The following is an 18,494-nucleotide window of genomic DNA, read 5'->3' on the forward strand; positions in this document are numbered from 1 at the left end:
TATTCTCTCTGCTACAGCTGTACCATTGCTAGAAAAGAGAGCTGCTCACTCCTCTTCTGCTGAGCTTTAGTGCCACCAATAGGCAGGAGACAGTATTGTACTTACCTTTTCTTTTCTTTTCACTTTTAATTTGTATACCACCTTTTTATATTACTATGCCCAGGGCGGTTTACAGCAACAAAATAAACAACAAAGAACACACACATTATAATAATCTGATCTGATACAGAAAGTCATAATAAAATATAACTTTAAAATGGAATGACTTTTATCAAATAAAGTAATATCCAGTGATGTATCAGAATACAATAGTACACAATAAAAATCCAACCATAAAATGGACCATCTCTGACTGTTCACCTGCGTGGGATACTTCTGTGGCAGGGGAGGACCCATGGAGGGGGGTGGGAAGAAGGTGGAAAAGGTGTTCATGTATGTACCGTTTTTTGTAATTTGTAAAATCAATAAAAATTATGTTAAAAAAAAAGAATAAATCCACTCTTAACCATTACAACAAATAATTAATAAACCATGATCAATAAAAGCAACTGCAAGTCACGATGGAGAAAATATCGCACTACACACAAAACCATGTACAGTGGTACCTCGACTTACGAATTTTATCCATTCTGAATGCACATTCGTATGCAGAAAAATTTGTAAGTAGAATTGCGCTTTCTCATAGGAAGGCATTGGAAATGGATTAATTCATTCCGGAGCCTAGAAAAAAGCCCCAAAGCCACGGAAAAAACGGCCATAGTGGTCTCGCAACACGGCGCAGGGAGCGCAGTGGCGGCGAGGGCAATGATCCGGCAGGAGGCCGTCAGGGCAGCGGTGGTGAAGAGGGCCAGATGAAAGGCTCCCTCGAAGAAGCAGGAAATGTGGTGGTGCGGCGGCGGCAGGGGGCGAAAAGCGGAGCGCTGAGATGTGACTGCTGATCAGCTGTTCTGCAGCTTTAAAGCGGTCTCCCTCGGCGAAGCCGGAAGAGCTCCGCCACTGCGCTCCCTGCTCCCTTCGGATGTCGAAAAAAATTGTTAGAGCGCGGCCATTTTTTTTCCTTCGTAAGTAGAATATTTCGTAAGTAGAGTCATTCGTAACTCGAGGTACCACTGTACAAGGATCAAATTGAGGCACAAAAATACAAAACTTACAAAATTATAAGAAAATTATAACATTCCCAGCACAGACAGTGTCAGGTGACACAAGTGACCAATGGAGTTGTCTTGGCAGGCCTGGTGAGTGCAATCAAATTATTAGGTGAATCTGTCAATTGTGGTTTCTTTCTCTCAGTTTTCCTTTTTTCTTTTTAAGTCCTCATGAAAATCCACCAGCATCTGAGTGCACATTTCTCCTAATATGCACATCTCTGTATGCAATGTTGTTTAATATATACATTCTTTGCATAGTAATTTCCCATAATCTAATGCAGTTTGGCATGGTTTCTTCTTCTAATATCTGCAGTCTAATGCATACTTTGCCCACATTATATGCATTTTTGTACACACAGCTTGGCTGAAAAGCTGCGTTGCAAAATTCTGAGAGGTGTGTATTTCAAAGGATGTCTTGTTTCAGAAAATGTGAATTAAGTAAGTTCCTGCACAAAACTTAGGCATGAAAGAAGCGTTCTATTGTAGCTAATATAATAGGTAGTGTGGTGTGGGAGGTGCTCACAACAGTTTCTCTAGTTTTCAAATGTGCTGCAAGAGATTGGTGATCCGTAGTTTAGACCACCAATCCTGATACTTCATATTTATTTTATTTCATAAAAACTGTTATGTTTCTTGATATGTGAAAAAACCCACATAGTAGTTCATTGTCATGAATAGGCTGGATGCAGAGGACTGCTGGGAGGCATCAGCTGAGGAAGCCCTAGGGCAGGGGTGTCAAACTCAAATTCATCGGGGGCCGCATCAGCAGTTTGATCACCCTCAAAGGGCCGGTTGTATCTGTAGGACTATGTGTCCACTCTTTATTCTCATAAATTATTGTCACTGCATTCAATTATTACTGTTTTTTGTAATAATGTAAGTAATAACTAGCTCTGAAAGCAGAAACATAGTCAGAATAATGGCAAGTAGATATTCAAATGTACAATTATTGTACAATTTATTGAAAAATGATTTTTGGTAACTGCACTGGGTGGTGGAGGCTCGCTAGGGTTTCATGCAGGACCTTTGCAGAACTACTAGTACCTGGAGATGCTAGGGGCCCTTCTGCATGCAGGACAGATGTTCTGCCAGTGAGCCACCACCCTTCACCAAAGGGACTGGCTGAGGTTGACTCACTGAAGCTGCTCTCCTGGTTCCAGGGTTTAAGGGCCAGAAGTATAAAGCAGCATCCTATGTTTCTGAGGAGAGGGAGAGGGAGAGGGAGAGGGAGAGGGAGAGGAGGAAGGAAGGAAGGAAGGAAGGAAGGAAGGAAGGAAGGAAGGAAGGAAGGAAGGAAGAAAAGAGGGAGTGGGAGGGAGAGAGGAAGGAAGGAAGGAAAGAGGGGAGAGAAAGAAGAGTAGGAAATAAGGAAGGGAATAAAGAAGGAAAGAAAAAGAAAGAGGGAGAGAAGACGGAAAGGGAGAAAGAAGGAAGGAAGTAGAGGGAAAGAAAGAATAAGAATGAGGGAGAGGAAGAAAGTTGGGAAGGACGGAAGGAAGGAAGGAAGGAAGGAAGGAAGAAAAGAGGGAGCAGGAGGGAGAGAGGAAGGAAAGAGGTGAGAGAAAGAAGAGTAGAAAAGAAGGAATAAAGAAGGAAAGAAAAAGAAAGAGGGAGAGAAGACAGAGATAAAGAAGGAAGGAGAGGGAAAGAAAGAATAAGAACGAGAGAGGGGAAGAAAGAAAGGGAAGGGGGGGTCGCCGCCTTGATTCAGCGCCAGAAAAGAGCGCGAAGGGACCCAGGGGCAAAAAGCATTTCCCCGGCCCCAGCTGTTTGTTGGCGCTTTGTTGGCGCGGCGCTTCAGCAGCAAGGTCCCACTGCTGGGTCCCGCTGGCTGGGGCACTCGGCGGGCCACATGACGAGGTCTGGCGGGCCGGATTTGGCCCCCGGGCCTTGTGTTTGACACCCGTGCCCTAGGGGAAAACAGTTTAGCGCCAGGGGTCTGAGTGGTCAGAGGGAGGAGAGGAAGCAGAATGCAATGAGGATGTATCAGAAGCTGGTACATAGGGTTTAGCTGGTAATAGGTTTGGTGAGCAAGAAGAGTTTGTGGCAGAGAGCAGTACAGAATCAGAGTTAGAAGCAGAGGCTGAAGAAGAGAGGGCCAAGTGGCAGAGATCAGACAGGCTGCTGAATAAGCCAGGGTGTCTCCTCCTCCTGCTGTGACTTCCTGCTCTCTCCCAGAACTAGAAGAGGTATGGAGAAGGCCAAGCAAACCCAGGCACTGCAACAGAGATGCAGATTGCTTGTGGAGGACCTGGATAACAAGCTTGGTGGATCAGGGGAATGCTGTGAAAGTAGTGTATCTTGATTTCAGTAAGGCTTTTGACAAATCCCCTATGATATTCTAGCAGAGAAGCTGGTAAAATGTGGGCTTGACGAGGTAACTGTTAGGTGAAATTGTCATTTATTTGACCTGGAAAAAAGTGATAAGTGGGGTGCTGCAGGGTTCGGTCCTGGGCCCATTGTTGTTCAACATCTTTCTAAATTGAACAGATGCAATAAATTTGCAGATGCTACTGACCTTGCACCAGTAGTGATGACTAGCTTAGACTAGTCATTAAAAAAAAACAAAAAAAAACAACTTTTGCATATTTGAGATTTATTTTTATTTTTTAAAAGTTTTTGCCATGCATCAGGGTATTAATTAGGGCAGTTCATATTGTCTGTTACAAAGACAAGAAAATCAATTCATGTTATCATGATTATCCTGATTGAATTAGCCTGGTTTTGTGATTCTGTTTTTGTCTGATTGGCTTAGGACAGGCAGTGTAGGATACAGGAGAGTAGGGAGCCTTTGTCAATGTGGCAGAGATCTTCAGTGTACCATATTATTAAGGCGCCTGGAAAGAAGAACGTAAATAATTAGTCACATAAACATCCCCAGTGAGGTAAGGCTGCATAAGGACTAGGGAACCCTGGTCATTGGCTATGATGGGTGGAGCTGATAGAAGTTGGAGTTTAACAACACCTGAAGGGCCATATGTTCTCTGATCTAAAGCTAAAAACTTTTACGAGTCCTCAAATTCCATAAGTACAATCCTATACATTAAGGATAAAGATTCTATGGCCCTGGAGAAGTTGTCAAATTCCAACTGTCATCAGCCTCATGTTACATGGGCAATGGCCAGGAATGGGGGCCACATGAGTTCATTGGGGCTTACTACTTGGTAGGAATGAATTGGTCTTGGTTTCTCATCACCTTCCACCTCCCCCTCCCCCCCCAAAAAAACCCTCAAGAAAATCATTCAGCATTTTCATCTTTCCAATCTTAAATTCAGTTCTTGTGATTGTGATCATGAGGAAATACGTGACCTCCAATAATTATCTATTTAATGGCTTATTGGGTGTCTGTGTAGGGGCCTGAATCTGCTTGGTTAGCCATTGCAATATTTTGGTCCCTTTTTAGTACATCCTTTAAGGAATTAATTTTATATGGGAATGTTCCATGTCATAAGATGGCATGTAGGCTCTATGTCAAGGCTACAAAGCAGCCTTGCATCATAAGCCCATGAGGTCAGCAGGGCTTTCTTGGATGACTGCCACTTCTCTTTGGTTAGCTCATAGTTTTGCAGTTTCAGGGCCATGGAAATAAGAATGACTAAGCTGTGATGGAAGTCCTACACTGTTACTGGAAAAGGGCAGCTTACCAATCCTTTAGTGTACCTTGAAATGGTTTGGGATGATGCCATTGGTACTTCTCTTGGCGGACCTCAGAAACTGAACTCAAATTTCAGCGGCATCCTATGCAATGTTAAAATTTGGCAGCACCCATGCCTCTCTTGCTCCATTCTGCAGCCTTGCTTTGGTGTCCCCTGATGTTCAGCACCCAGTGCGACTGCACCCTAAAACCACCTCTGACAGAAACATGGCTGATTGCTACATTCCCAAGTGTAAAACAATATACAAGTAGGAGACAGGAATGTGTTCCACATAGAACTCCACCCAAGGGCAGAGATGGGTTTCATCTGCTGTCTTTTCTAAAGGGTTTTCCAAGCGATGCAAGATAAATAACCATGAGAAGAGTTTTGTACTTAAATGCTTAGTGATTTGCCCTAAAACTATGTGTAGGGTGTGTATGTGTTTTTGTGTCCAGTGCTTGTTCTAAAAACAACAAAGCTCATAATCTTTACTCCAAAGTGTGCCACCTCTGAATCTGAAAGAACAATTGCTCTTGGTAGAACACCCATTATTGCAGCAATCTGCATTTTTTAAAGAAAAAAATATGCCCATGAAAATCCTTTGGCATTTTAGAGTGAATTACCCCTAATAAACATATTTTTGTATTATTGTTACTCCAGATGTTTTGGACTACAATTCCCATCATCCCTGACCACTGGGCCTGTTAGCTAGGGATCATGGGAGTTGTAGGCCAAAACATCTGGAGGGCCGCAGTTTGGGAATGCCTGCTTTATACTATGACTGATTACTAGCCTCTGCGTCTTTAAAAAACAACCATGCTCTTTCTATCCCCAGTTTAAGCCCTCAGATATTTGCAGTGGCCAACCCCCCCCCCCAATTTACAATCTCCTACCTTCCCCTTGCCACTTCCTGGGTTTTTTTTGCAACCGAACAGCTCAGGTGCTTCAGAACTCGCCTTCTGTTGCTACGGGCTGTGGGTCTTCGTTATTTGACCCCCCCCCCCCCGCTCGGGATTATTAGAGTAGTTCTCTAGCTTCTCTGGGTCACCTACTCCAAAATTAGAAAATCCAAATAACAAAACACACACACACACACCAAAACACACAACAACGCCCAAATCATATAATACCCACCAAAATAAATGACAACCCCAAATATAAAATTAAACAATAATAACTTCTGCTTCTCATGTTCTTATTTCAGAAATTTTTAATCTAAATATATAAAAATGTTCACGATGCGTGCGCAGGGGCCAAAGTATGGCAATGCAGGGGTGAGGGGACAACACTCCCCAGGGAAAACAGAGGGAAGGGTGTCCTACCGAAACACATGAGCCAGGGGGTTGGAGGGAGGCGGGGTGGGATATGTCATGGATCGGGACAGGGTGGGGGGAATCACAGGGATAACCCACAGCAACGTGTGGCCGGGCCAGCTAGTATTAAAGTATATAACACAAATTCTTGAATAGGCTATACCCCTCAATTTCTAAAGTCTATTCATGAGTCTCATCCCACCAGGTTTAAGTAATTTGCCGTCCTGTATTAAGAGCTCAGATTCGCCAGTAGGGGCACACACTGAACAACCATTACTATTAACTGTCATTATCCATATCATCATGGTTCTCAGGACAATTCCGCATAAGAAGAAGAAAGTCTCTGAACCAATGAGCTTACAGGTATGAAATTTCACAAGAGGGGAGGCAACAGAGGAAGATAGAGGGATTAGTAATTGGAGTGGTGATGTAGGGCAAATAGGTGCATACTGTTCATCTGCATGTTCTTAAGACGGTTTCATTGGAGGATTAAGGCCATGAGGCTGTGTCAAAGGCTCCACAGACAATGTGTACTTTGAGGAGCAATTTGAATGTATAGGAGAGGAAGGCAACACCAGGGAGACAGGCCATACATCAGGGAAGTGGGGGATAATGAAGTGGGAAAATATGAGGACTGGACTGTGGGCATCAGACTGAAGCGATCCAGGAACATGGAATTAGGATCTGTGGGGCAAACCAGTAGTTAAGAATACAAAGTAATTCAGGACCAGGCATGGAGGAGAACTTCCCTATTGTTTGCATTGCAACAAGAAAGTTCCTAATTTGCACTTCTTGAACCAATGCAAAATCGTTTACACAGCTATCCTTTCAATTTTGCATGAGGCCTTAATTGTGTAATACCAATCTCCAACCAAAAATGTCTACAAAAGTGTGCAAGGGGGGGGGAACCATATATTATGGAAAACAACATGCAAAAAATGTATTCTTTTAGTGGAAATTCTTTGCAAAAGTGTTTGCATTAGTCAGAAGTGTACAAAAATGTGTTAATTCAAAAGATATTCATGCTTAAATGCTGGTGAATTTTCAAGAGGTTCCCCCATCCCAGAATGCTGCAGGAGTGAATTGACAGTATAGTAAGGGTCAAAGGACCATCTAGGAGGCATGGATGAGAAATAAGCCAGGTCAACTAATACTGAAGAGTGAAAATTACTTAATTTAAGGATGCTGTTGCAGAACATGCTGCCCATGGTGGCAGATGAACCAATCTATACACTGGCATTGCAAATGATCCAAGGAAAGCATCTTCATAACAAATAAAAAGACACAAAGCTAGATTCCTGAATTGATTCTATCCCAGCTTCTGACAGAACACTGCCAAGTGAAAAGGGCTCTGTAGGTCAGGCATAGGCAACCTTGGCTCTCCAGATGTTTTGGAACTACAACTCCCATTATCCCTGACCACTGCCCCTGTTAGCTAGGGATCATGGGAGTTGTAGTTCCAAAACATCTGGAGAGCCAAGATTGCCTATGCCTGTTGTACGTGAATGAAATTTAGTGGACCACGTCCCTGCGACCTTAAATACTTTGTCTTTGACTGATGGGTGAAGGTCCACTACTGGAGGGATGGGGAATCAGCGGCTCTCCAGGTGGTGTGGGATTACAACTCCCATCATCCCTGGCCATGCTGGCAGGGCTGATGGGATCTGGAGTCCTACAGCATCTCTGGCACTGTGTACATTGCAAAGAAAAAGAAAATGCAGAAATGAATGAAAAAATAATATACTTACAGATCTCTTTTTTAGAATTCCCTTCAGATGGAAAACAAAGCAACATGACAAGTTAATACAATGGCAAGCAGAAGGCCACCGTGGTTAGTTTTTTCAGTCGACAAAGATACTATGAACACTGAAACACTTGGACAGACAGATCATTTTAAAAAAATGTGAATATTCACTGGCACAGAATGAAGAACGTTTGCACCCTGAAATGTCAAACAGAACAATAATTTCTTGGTTTTTTATTTCAGGTTGTATAAAATGAATTCTCAATATAAAAGGGGGAAATTGTCCATGATTAGCAAGACAAACAGAGCAATCTTACAGTAAGATCCACCAGTATGAGAAAAGTGTGGATTCAGAAAATCTCCAGCTGAGCCAAAAAGTTCATGGCTATTTCAGTGTCACTCCTTGTCCTCATTACAGGTAGGTAGCCGTGTTGGTCTGGATCGAAGTAAAATAAAAAAATTCCTTCAGTAGCACCTTAAAGACCAACTAAGTTTTTATTTTGGTATGAGCTTTCGTGTGCATGCACACTTCTTCCTCAGTTCAGCTGAAGATATGCTGCCATATCTCCCTCCTCCCAGCTCAGCCAGGGCACTGCTGGCTGAATACATGGCAGGGCAGAAGATGTATTTTGCCAATACAAAATAATTACTTAAAGTCTTTGGGAAAGAAATAAACAGCACAATGAGAATACTCACCGGCAAAGGAGGAATAACACCTCCAGGCTCAAATGTCAAAGTGCACAGTTATTTCTTGTTTGCTTGTTGTTGTTTTTACTAAGTATAGTATCAAATGGATTCTCAATAAAATAGGGAGAATTTGCCCACTGTTTGCAAGACAACCAAAGCACTCTTATTGCAAGGTCCACTGGGATGTGAAAGGTTAGGATCCAGCAGATCTCCAACTGAGCCAGAAAGGTCATGGCCTGGCCAACACAATGCTTCCACCCTAATATGTCAAAGTACACAATTATTTCTGGGTGTCTTACTTCATTACTAAAAATGGGTGCTCAGTATCTATTGGCCATTATTAGCCAGACCCAGAGAGCAATCTTATAGTAAGATCCACCAGTATGAGAATGGTTAGACTCCAGCAGATCTTCAGTTGAGCCAGAAAGTTCATGGCTGAGCAGTGCTGCTGTGCCAATGTAACTCCCCATCCTCAGCTCAGCTCATTCCTCCCTCATCCTGGGACAGCCAAGACCCCATAACCTCCAAACTTGGAGCCAAAATCCAGGACACTATCTTTCACTATCTTTCTCTCACAATAGACATCTTGATGTCCTTGTTTTTGTGGGATAATTGCAGCATACAAGACCCTACTGGCTGAATACAAAGCAAGGCAGAATATGCATTTTGCCAGCCACTACAAAATAACCAGTTAGACATATTGGGTAATATATAAATGAAACCATGTGAATACTCACCAGGAAACCACGACCAAGGAGTTGATCATCCTAATATGTCAAAGTATACAATTATTTCTGGGTTTCTTACTTCATTAGTATAAAATGAACAATCTATATCTATTGGCCATTAGTAGCAAGACGAAGAGACCATTCTTACAGTAAGATCCACCGTTTTGAGGAAGCTTAGGGTCAAGCAGATTTCTCGCTGAGCCAGAAAGTTCATGGCTGAGCAATGCAGTGCCAACATAACTCCCAGTCCTCAGGTCAGCTGGAAATCTGTTCCATATCTCCTCAGGTCAGCCCAGCCAGAACAGCACACCATCAAACACATTGAAGATAAAATCAGGGATGCTATCTTTCTGGGTGCCATTTTCCTGTTTTTTATAACAAGAGCATGGCAGCCATTTTGGTTTCTATGAGTTGGTGCTATTTCACATTGTGGTTCGCCCCTTAAAAGGTCTTTTGGGGGGCACAGTGCCCAAAACACATATTTAGGAGCACCACATAAGATCGCTGATCTGAATAGAGTGTATAGTCAGGGACGGGGAGTTTACGTTGTGAATTCTCAGAGGAGAAGAGCACCCAATATGGCCGCAGTTATCTCACACCAAAGAACGAGATGTCCCAGATTTTCTGAGACACGTGCAGAGTATAAAATGAATACTCCATATCTATTAACCATTATTAGTAATCCTATGGAAAGATCCACTGGTATGAGAAAGGTTAAGATCCAGGAGATCTCCAGCTGAGCTGGAAAGGTCATGGCTGAGCACTGATGGCCCAACGTAATTCCCCAGCCTCAGCTCAGCTGGAGATAAACTAGCACATCTCTCACCCTGGGACAGCCAAGACCCCATAACCTCCAAACTTGGAGCCAAAATCCAGGACACTATATTTCAAGACTCCATCTTCCTGTTTTTATTGGGAGAGTATGGCAGCCATTTTGGAGGTCTTGGTTCCCCACCCCCACCCCAAAATTCTTTCTTTTGGTATGGCACCAACAAACCACACATTTTGGAGGTGACACACAACCTTGTGGCCCTGAAAAAAGCATTCTATTCAAGAGGAAAGTACACTCTCCTTTGAAGCCCATTTTCCATCTTGGCCCTGGGGTGGGCCCCATACTCCACAACAGCTTATAAGGCTCCAAGGAGGCCTCAGGACATTGCTGTTGCTGCTCTGCCTATGAGTATTGGGGAGGACCGCTCCCCCTGAAGCCCATTTTCCATCTTGGGCCTGGGGCCCCATACTCACCACCACAGCTTATAAGGCTTCAAGGAGGCCTCAGGTGTGTGGGGTATGTGGGGTGGATGTTTAGTTGGGTGTGAGAAGTTGTTTATTTTTGGTGTGTTTGTAATTTTTACTGTTTTCGGTTTTTATTGTTTTGTTTGTTTGTTTGTTTGTTTGTATAGGTTTTATTTTGATTTTAAGGGGAGGGGTCAGGGCTGCCTGGGAGTGGGTCCCAGACAACAAAATGGCTGCAATAGAAACCAAATATAACAGAAACAAATATACCGTGAAATTCCCTGAAACGAGAGGTAATCGGATAAAATAAAAATATTTAAGGAGCTAAGGGTATTAGAAAACTAATAGTAACGACTGATATAGAATTAATTAACGAAAATAATCAAAGCCTTAATGGGATGCTGGCTACAACCTTGTTTCACTGCAATTAACAGTTTCCTCAGAAGGAAATTGAAAGTAACTGTATTTTAAGTAAACATCATTCAAAAATAAAAAGTAAGGAAACAGCAATTTTGCATATTCAAAGCCTAAGACGCGGGCAAAAAAGGGGGGGTTCATATTAAGCTATATAGCTTTCTAAAAAAAACACAACTCAAAGCCTGGACTGTGTCAACACCATTCAAAGATAAAGGGTAAGAAAACTCAGATTTTGCATTCTCAAGGACTGTAACACAGGCATTACCGAGGAGGCATGCTTAATTGTTGTTTGAGGACTATCCCTGCCTCCGAGTCTAGTCTTGACCGGATGGATACTGGAATCAGCAAGGGATACCCATACGACATGAAGCTGCTGCTGTGCAATGCCAGGTCAATGATCAATAAGACCACTGCTATCCATGACTTGATCATGGATGGAGGACTTGACCTGGCATGTGTGACAGAGATTTGGTTGGATGAAGCAGATGGGCCTGTCCTTGCCGCTGCTTGTCCACCAGGTTTCTCTTACGCACAGCAACCCAGGGCACGTGGGCGGCAAGGGGGGGTTGCAGTGATTTTTAGGAAGTCATTTGTTTGCACCAGGCATCCTATTGGGAAGACCCAGTTCTCTGAGTGCATGTTCTGGAAGTTGGTCAATAGGGGCAGTACAGGATTCCTTTTGGTGTACTGACCTCCCCAGTGCACCAAGGATTCCCTGCCCGAGCTGCTTCAGGATGGGGCAGATGTTCTCCTGGAGACACCTAGTTTGGTTGTCCTACATCCATGCTGACACGACCTTACAAGAGGCTGCTCAGGACTTTGTGGAAAGCATGGTCTCCATGGGGCTGTCCCTGAATAGGTTTGGCCCAACTCATAGTCACAGACATGCCTTGGACCTGGTGTTCACCTCTAGTGACGTGGGTGATCTGACACTAAGTAAAAGTGAAACAAAAGAAGTGCCATGGTCAGATCACTTCCTGGTGCAACTGGACCTCTCCGCGACCCTTCCCCTCTGCATGGAGCTGGGACCAATTATGGTCCGCCCCTGCCACTTAATGGATCCAAATGGTTTCCAGAGAGTAGTAGGGGATGCTTCATCCCATGTTGATGCCTTTCAGCTGATTCCCTGGTGACCTGTTGAAATATGGAGTTAACCAGGGCTATTGACTGTCTGGCTCCAAAGCACCCTCTCCAATTGCATGGAGCCTGGACAGCCCCATGGTTTCCCCCAGAGCTGAGGGTGATGAAACAATTGCTGAAATGGCTAGAGCGCCGGTGGCGGAAAACTCACTCTGAATCGGACCAGAAACGGGCTAGAGCTCAGTGTCGAGCCTACAAGTGGTGATGGCGAAGAAGACTTTCTTCACCGCCTCTATTGCATCTGCAGAAAATAGTAGCAGGAGACTCTTTCAGGTGGTTTGCAATTTAACGGAAACACCTTTACCATAGGAGCCTTGTAAAGACTCCAAGATCTCCGGCAACAATTTTGCAAAGTTTTTTGCAAGTCGCTCAGATTCGGAAGGAGGTCGACACCACCGTGGGAGCAGGGCTGGGGCATGAGAGTCCTGGAGCTCTGTCTGGTTGAGTTGCATGGAATCAATTTCAATCCGTCATTCCTTTTGCATTGGGGCAGCTACTACCACTGCACATTTGGGTCTGTCTCTGGACAGGATTAAGGACTTGGGCCGTTGGAAATCTGAAGCGTACAAGGGTTACGTCCGGAAACAGCGCTGAGGTGTGGTTCCTAATTGTTTTCTGTTCATTCCTAGGTCCGCCTCCCATGCAAATCTGGATTGTTGGGCACAGCATTGTCCACTGGGCCAGCAAGAGGACGGCAGAGTCTGGATTCAGACGGAGGCTTGGGCTTCCTGGTCATGTGTGGCTGTCCTGGATATCCAGACGAGGAATAGTTTGGGAGGAGCTTATCCCAACGTTGTGGGTGAAGGTGTCCGAGAAGGGCACGCCTATGGCAATGGTGCTCCAGCTGGGTGAGAACAACCTGCCGGAAGCTTCCGACTTGTGCTTGTGCATGAGGACTTGGATGAGTTGCATGCAGCTTTTCCTGGACTGAAACTATTATGGCCGCAACTTCTGCCACAACACAAATGGAGAGGAAGTCATTGCCCAGCTGCCACTGAGCGGGCCAGAAGGCGCATCCAGAGCGCACTGGCCAAGAAGGTTTTGTCCTTGGGCGGGAGGATTATCTGTCATCCAGGCAGTACCGCACACAATGCATCCCTGTACAGGCATGATGGGGTTCATCTGTCTGTAGCTGGGAATGATTTATGGATGACTTCCATGTCAGTGGGGTTAAGGGATTGGTTACAAGAGTGAGTTGTTGGCAGAGAACGTGTGTGCTCATGTGGAGGATAGGCTCTGGTTCCGGTTGATAGGGGTGGCAGGATGCCTTGACATTCCTATGTGTGGTATTCCTTTAATAAGGAATCCACGGACTCATAGTTGGTCTCCCTGTGCCCTGATCCTGAGTCCAGTGCTCATCTGGGTGGAGGTCGAGCAGGGCTCCTGCTTGCCACGGTCCTAGGTGTTCACCCAAGGCTAACTTATGGTTGGTGCCCAGAGTCAGCTCTGCCTGCAGGGCTGCAGGTAGCTAGTCGAACCAGAGCCTATGCAACCACTCACTTGATTTGTAATCAATAAAGTTGTGGCCTAAATTCTGCCAAAAACCAAACCAAAAATTTGAGTCTTGTCTGAATTTATTTCTGGGGCTTGTTAAAAGGTCTCCGCACGCAAATCTATGGCTCGCCAGAATTAAGGGGAACATAGCTCCTGGGAGCATTTGTGAATAGTTGTGCACAATAGCCACTTGTGTGGGACACCTCTAGGAAATTGTTGTTGTTTAGTCATTTAGTCATGTCCAACTCTTCGTGACCCATGGACCATAGCACGCCAGGCACTCCTGTCTTCCGCTGCCTTCCACAGTTTGGTCAAACTCATGTTGGTAGCTTCGAGAACACTGTCTCGTCCTCTGTCGTCCCCTTCTCCTAGTGCCCTCAATCTTTCCCAACATCAGGGTCTTTTCCAGGGAGTCTTCTCTTCTCATGAGGTGGCCAAAGTATTGGAGCCTCAGCTTCACGATCTGTCCTTCCAGTGAGCACTCAGGGCTGATTTCCTTAAGAATGGATAAGTTTGATCATTTTGCAGTCCATGGGACTCTCAAGAGTCTCCTCCAGCACCATAATTCAAAAGCATCAATTCTTCGGCGATCAGCCTTCTTTATGGTCCAGCTCTCACTTCCATACAACAGTACTGGGAAAACCATAGCGTTAACTATACGGACCTTTGTCCGCAAGGTGATGTCTCTGCTTTTTAAGATGCTGTCTAGGTTTGTCATTGCTTTTTCCGCAAAAAGCAGGCGTCTTTTAATTTCGTGACTGCTGTCACCATCTGCAGTGATCAAGGAGCCCAAGAAAGTAAAATCTCTCACTGCCTCCATTTCTTCCCCTTCTATTTGCCAGGAGGTGATGGGACCAGTGGCCATGATCTTGGTTTTTTTGATGTTGAGCTTCAAACCATTCCTCCTCACTTTCTGCCATCAAGGTTGTGTCATCTGCATATCTGAGGTTGCTGATATTTCTTCCGGCAATCTTAATTCCGGCTTGGGATTCATCTAGTCCAGCCTTTCGTATGATGAATTCTGCATATAAGTTAAATAAGCAGGGAGACAATATACAACCTTGTCGTACTCCTTTCCCAATTTTGAACCAATCAGTTGTTCCATATCCAGTTCTAACTGTAGCTTCTTGTCCCACATAGAGATTTCTCAGGAGACAGATGAGGTGATCAGGCACTCCCATTTCTTTAAGAACTTGCCATAGTTTGCTGTGGTTGACACAGTCAAAGGCTTTTGCATAGTTGATGAAGCAGAAGTATATGTCTTTCTGGAACTCTCTAGCTTTCTCCATAATCCAGCACATGTTTGCTATTTGGTCTCTGGTTCCTCTGCCCTTTCGAAATCCAGCTTGCACTTCTGGGAGTTCTCGGTCCACATACTGCCTAAGCCTGCCTTGTAGAATTTTAAGCATAACCTTGCTAGCGTGTGAAATGAGGGCAATTGTGCAGTAGTTGGAGCATTCTTTGGCGCTGCCCTTCTTTGGGATTGGGATGTAGACTGATCTTCTCCAATCCTCTGGCCATTGCTGAGTTTTCCAAACTTGCTGGCATATTGGGTGTAGCACCTTAACAGCATCATCTTTTAAAATTTTAAATAGTTCAGCTGGAATATCATCACTTCCACTGGCCTTGTTATTAGCAGTGCTTTCTGAGGCCCATTTGACTTCACTCTCCAAGATGTCTGGCTCAAGGTCAGCAACCACACTACCTGGGGTGTACGAGACCTCCATATCTCCATACCTCCACAAGCATACTTTATGACTGTACAACCACAATTAATATATAAAATATTATATATTTCCTTTATTAGAGTAGTTGCAAAGATTAGAGTCCTGAACCGCATTTTCATGCTTCTAAAATGAAGAGCTTCCCAACACGACTGTATCTAGGGGAACGAAGCTCCTGAGACCAACAGATGCAACTGCAGGCCAAAATTTCTCCTTTTGTTAAAGCCAAAGAAACATTTAATATATCTCTGTTTATATGTCTGTGTGCATGTGTTTCAGCTACATTCAGGGATTGCGGGGAAGAAGAGCTGTTCTTCCCCACACACTGTAGGCCCAGTGAAAGTGGTCCCCATTCCCCATGTCCCTTCTCCAAACCCAGCAGATGTGAATGAGGGGAAGGCAGAGAAGAGGCTTCCTCCAAATGGCAGCAGTATTGTGCATGTCAGGACAGGGAAGGGGGGGAGGTTCTACATATGTTGACCCCCAATGATAATTAATAATGTTCCATTTAAAAGTAATATGCAATACTCACATCTGCTAAAGCACCACGCTGAAATAGAAAGGAGGAAATCAATTTTTAGACAATCAACACCTCTTTTAAAGTGCTGCATTGGCATTCATAACCTACATCGGGTATCTTCAACCTTTTTTTTAGACCCAGGACTCACTAACTAGGTTATCAAAAGTAAGATACCTGACAGGTTTTTGTTTTTGTTTTTTTTGTTTTTTTGTATAATGTAATATGCCTTCACACAATTCTTTTGTTTATGTATTTGTTTTTACAAGGATGAGGGCCATGTCATGCAGCCAGGATGCCTTAGCCATTCAAATCACACAGCAGTATTGTGGCAGGGACCAGCTCAGCCAATATTGAGGGACACTTCAATGAACTAATCAGCAAAATCTTGCAGGAAACAGAAGCCCCTCCCCCAGTGAAGGATGTTGTGGATCATTAAGGCATGACATAGAGGATTTCCAATACTCACATCTCCGCCAAGAAGGCCCTAAAGAAGATAAAGAAACAAGTTAGTCCATCAATCAATCGTGTTTTAGGAACATGAATATGATAAATATAGTGAATATTTCGGTTCTTTTTAACTGGCAAATGTGGACTTGCTGCCTGTTCTATATAGGTCTCGCTTATTTCAGATTTCTTCAGTGCTTAGAAGGCATCATTGACTGGGCGTCCTACTGATCTAGCAACTTCCACAGTTTTGACTGGTTTGAATTTTGCAGCCATTGCTATTGATCTTTCCCCTCCTAGGATGCTAGTCCAGAGCAACCTACTCCTCATGCTAAAGCCACAGGCACATTTAATCTCTCTCACTCTCTCTGTTTATATGTGTTAAATACCTTCAAAGATTAAAGGTATTTCCCTCTCTCTAATTAAAAGTAATATAAAATACTCCAACCTTGGTAAACCATTACTATGAGATAGAAAGCAGGAAATCCATATTTCCACTAAGAGGATTTCCGATACTCACAGTTCCACCAGTAAGGCCCTAAAGAAGATAAAGAAATAAATTAGCCCATCATGTTTTAGGAACATGTTAAATATAGTGAACATTTTGATTATTTCACACTGGCAGATGTGGACTTGCTGCCTGTTCTATATAGGTCTCGCCCATGTCAAATTTCTTCAATGTTTAGAAGGCATCATTCACTGGATGTCCTACTGACCTGGCAACTTCTACAGTTTTGACTGGTTTGAATTTTGCACCCATTGCTATTGATCTTCCCCCTCTTAGGATGCTAACCCAGGCCAACCTACTCCTTATGTTAAATCCACAGGTACATTTCATCTACCTCTCTGTGTTTGGGGGCGGGCAGGCAAGTTTTAACCGCCCTTAAGGATTGCAGCCATGGTACTGCTATGAGTATGCAGGGGAGAAAATAGGCTCTATACAAGGTCCTTTTATCTAGTGTAAACCTAGGCATCACCGTAACACCATGCAGAATGTTGAAGCCTAATATCCTAGAGCTGTTGAATCTTGTTGGCCCTGATGACAGAGCTTTGCAGCCAAGGAGTCTTGCTGTTTCATTAGAACAGAATTTCTCAAAGCAACTTCGCAACTTCTACCATTGGGACTGCTTTGGATTTGGCAGCCATTGCTACTCACCCTTCACCTGTTATGTTGCTGCTCCAGGACAAACTACTCCTTATGTTAAAGCCACAGTCATATTTAATCTTTCTCTGTTCGTGTGTGTTAAATACCTTCAAAGATTGAAGGTATTTCCCTTTCTCTAATTTAAAGTAATATAAAATACTCTCACTTAGTAAACCATTACTATGAGATAGAAAGCAGGAAATCCATATTTCCACTAAGGGACACTTCAGTGACCTGACTGGCAAAATCTTGCAGGAACGACAAGGCCAACTCCCCCAGTGAAGGATGTTGTGGGTCGTTAAGGCATTACATAGAGGATTTCCAATACTCACATTTCCACCAAGTAGGCGCTAAAGAAGATAAAGAAATAAGTTAGCCCATCATGTTTTAGGAACATGTAAAATATAGTGAACATTTTGATTATTTCACACTGGCAGATGTGGACTTGCTGCCTGTTGTATATAGGTTTCGCTCATGTCAAATTTCTTCAATGTTTAGAAGGCATGATTGACTGGATGTCCTACTGACCTGGCAACTTCTACTGTTTTGACTGGTTTGAATTTTGCACCCATTGCAATTGATCTTTCCCCTCTTAAGATGCAAGTCCAGATCAACCTACTCCTTACGTTAAAGCCACTCACATTTCCGCCAAGAAGGCCCTAAATAAGGTCTCTGATGCAACTTATGAATAGTTGAACACATCAAAGTCTGTCTGGAGAGGCTAGATTTCTACAACTCACACTGCAATAAATTACCCTCGACCTGAATGGAACCCTAGTATGGCTCAGCGGATCACTTCAGTTACATTAAAAATCATCTAGGAACTGAAGGACACTTCTTAAGAAAGTGACCAAATATAACATACATAATAGTTTCTTGTCTTTATGCAAAGTTTTTGTTTTATGCAAAGGGCTTTTCTGCCTGTTCTACATATGTCTCGCCTACATTGAATCTCTTCACTATTTAGACAGCATCATTGCCTGGATGTGAAACTCTTCAACAGAAGCCCCAGATGATGCAGTGATTGCTATTGATCTTTCCCATGAGGATGCTAGTCCAGGGCAACCTACTCCTTATGTTAAATCAACAGGCACATTTCATCTATCTTTGTGTGTTTGTG

This window comes from Zootoca vivipara, chromosome 6 (genome assembly GCF_965207765.1).
Source record: "Zootoca vivipara chromosome 6, rZooViv2.hap1.1, whole genome shotgun sequence".
Classification (NCBI taxonomy): Eukaryota; Metazoa; Chordata; class Lepidosauria; order Squamata; family Lacertidae; genus Zootoca; species Zootoca vivipara.